General features: G+C 44.4%; 1 protein-coding gene across 2 annotated transcripts in view; it reads left to right on the forward strand.

Annotated features, from left to right (window-relative positions):
• Window positions 1–2206, forward strand: part of LOC117167242 (26S proteasome non-ATPase regulatory subunit 2-like) — a 108895-nt gene that overhangs the window by 11705 nt on the left and 94984 nt on the right. The gene's annotated exons all lie outside the window — the stretch shown is intronic.

The following is a 2206-nucleotide window of genomic DNA, read 5'->3' on the forward strand; positions in this document are numbered from 1 at the left end:
AGCGAAATCGCGGTAAAATTTTAGCCACAACCACGTCTCACGACCGTGAGATAGGTGGTTACAGTCTGTAAAGGTATCAATACGACGATCCAGCAAAAACCTCGTGAACCCTCAGAACACGGAGCGACCCAAGGACTACCGCCTTGTGCATTTTTCCTGCAAGTGTTTTAGCATATTGTTGACACGCAGGGATGCTTTTTAGGCCATTATAAAGTGAAAGCTTGGCACCTCCAAGAGCGCCGATGATAAGGACGATTATTTTAATAGAATATTCCGGATACAATCGTTGCAATTCCCTTATAAGGTTTCGATACCTCTCTTTCTTTTCATTCTCCTTGGTTATGATGTTTTTGTCAGCTCGTGCCGAAAATTCAATAAAGAACATGGTTTGCTTCTCGAAATCAAGAAGAACCATATCAGGCCTCGTGTGAGCAACAGAAACAATTGTCGAGAATATAAAGTTCCAGTATATGCGGCACTTCCCATTCTCGAAAATTGACTCAATTTCCCTAGGAGCATTTAGAGGAGGCATATTAAGGTTGATGCCGTAAGAGTGACAGAGATGGTAATAAAGCACTCTTAGTGCCGCATTGTGCCTTTGAATGTAGGTCGTCCCCGCGTGAGTTGGGCAACTAGATAGTATGTGAGCTAAATGCTCGGAGTGTGCATGGTACGCCCTGCAGCTATCATCGGGAATGTCTTGGCTCAAAATGTGGCGACGGTATGTTAAGGTGGAAATGACATCGTCTAGGCATGCAAAGATGAAACCCTCCGTACCAGACTTCAATCCGGGCGATTTAAGGAAAGCAAACGTTAGCTCACAAGACATTGACCGATCCTTCACATTTCTGTCGAAGATACCGTGCATCCTCTTATCGAGGAGCTGTTCCAAAAAAGTTTTTCTCTTGTGCTTTCTTAATTCGGGCTTTCAGGAGTGAGTACTCGAGGTAGATAAGATTTGATGCATTTTGCTCACCCCTAATACTGAATTCAAGTCCGAGTGTTTCAGCAGCCTCCTTCGCTGCTTTGTACAGAAACGCTCCTTTGCCCACTTCTTCGTGATTCCTGACCATTTTAAGAAGAGGGTCTCTTCCATTTGCAACTCTATATGCTGTACCCAGAATAATCCTGTTGCGAAGACATTCAAGACTCAATATTCCGCGACCCCCTTGACGGCGTGACATGTACAGTCGCGGAACGGAAGACTTAAGATGCATGCTTTTGTTCATGTGCATAACCTTTTTTGTCCCGATATGGGATTTATTGGCCCAGGTATGTATAAGTCTCTCCAGCGCAAAGGTGTCGTATGGCGCTTCTATCAGCGAGCTCAGGATCTTCAGGGATGCCATTAAGTTTTCCTCGCTTCAAATAAACCTGGGCGCATTTGTCTAACCCAAATTCCATTCCAATTTCCTTAGTATATCGTCCGACAATCCCCAGAGCTAGATGCAGTTGCTCTCTGTTTTTAGCATAGATCTTAAGATTATCCATGTAAAATACATGAGTGACCTTGTACTTTCGATCTGCAGGTTTGCCGCACAAGTACCGGTCGGAATGGCGAAGTGCTAGAGATAGTGGCAATAATGTAAGGGAAAGGAGAAGGGCGTTCATGGTCTCGCCCTGAAAGACACCTTTCTGAAAGGTGACCTTGTTAGTTGTCACACGATTTTTTCCAGATGAGATAGTAAATCTGGTTTTCCAAAGCGGCATCAATCTCTCTATGCACCCAACTATTTGCGGATAAACCTTTAAGATTTCCAAAAGACAGATGATAAATCTATGGGAGGTCGAATCGAAAGCTTTCCGATAATCAATCCAGGCCATCGATAGGTCACGCTGATAGAATGCTGCATCTTTGCAGACACATTTATCGATGAGCAGGTTCTCCCGACATGCGGCTACGCCTTTCTTTGAGCCTCGTTGTTCATACATTCCTTGCCACACCGGTTCAATTGCCCGAACAATCCTATCATTTAGGATAGCTGTGAATATCTTCTAAAGTGTGTTCAGACAAGTTATTGGCCTGTAATTCTTCGCGTCAGCTAAGTTGCCTATTTTCGGCCCGAGTATTGTGCGCCCTTCCACCAACCACTCTGGCACTATAGGCTCTTCCGACTTCAAATATAAGGTGAAAATACGGGCCAAATGCTGATGGGTTGAAGAAAACTTCTTCCACCAGAAGGTTTTGATACAATCTGGTCCCGGT

This window comes from Belonocnema kinseyi, chromosome 2, assembly GCF_010883055.1.
Source record: "Belonocnema kinseyi isolate 2016_QV_RU_SX_M_011 chromosome 2, B_treatae_v1, whole genome shotgun sequence".
NCBI classification, from domain to species: Eukaryota; Metazoa; Arthropoda; class Insecta; order Hymenoptera; family Cynipidae; genus Belonocnema; species Belonocnema kinseyi.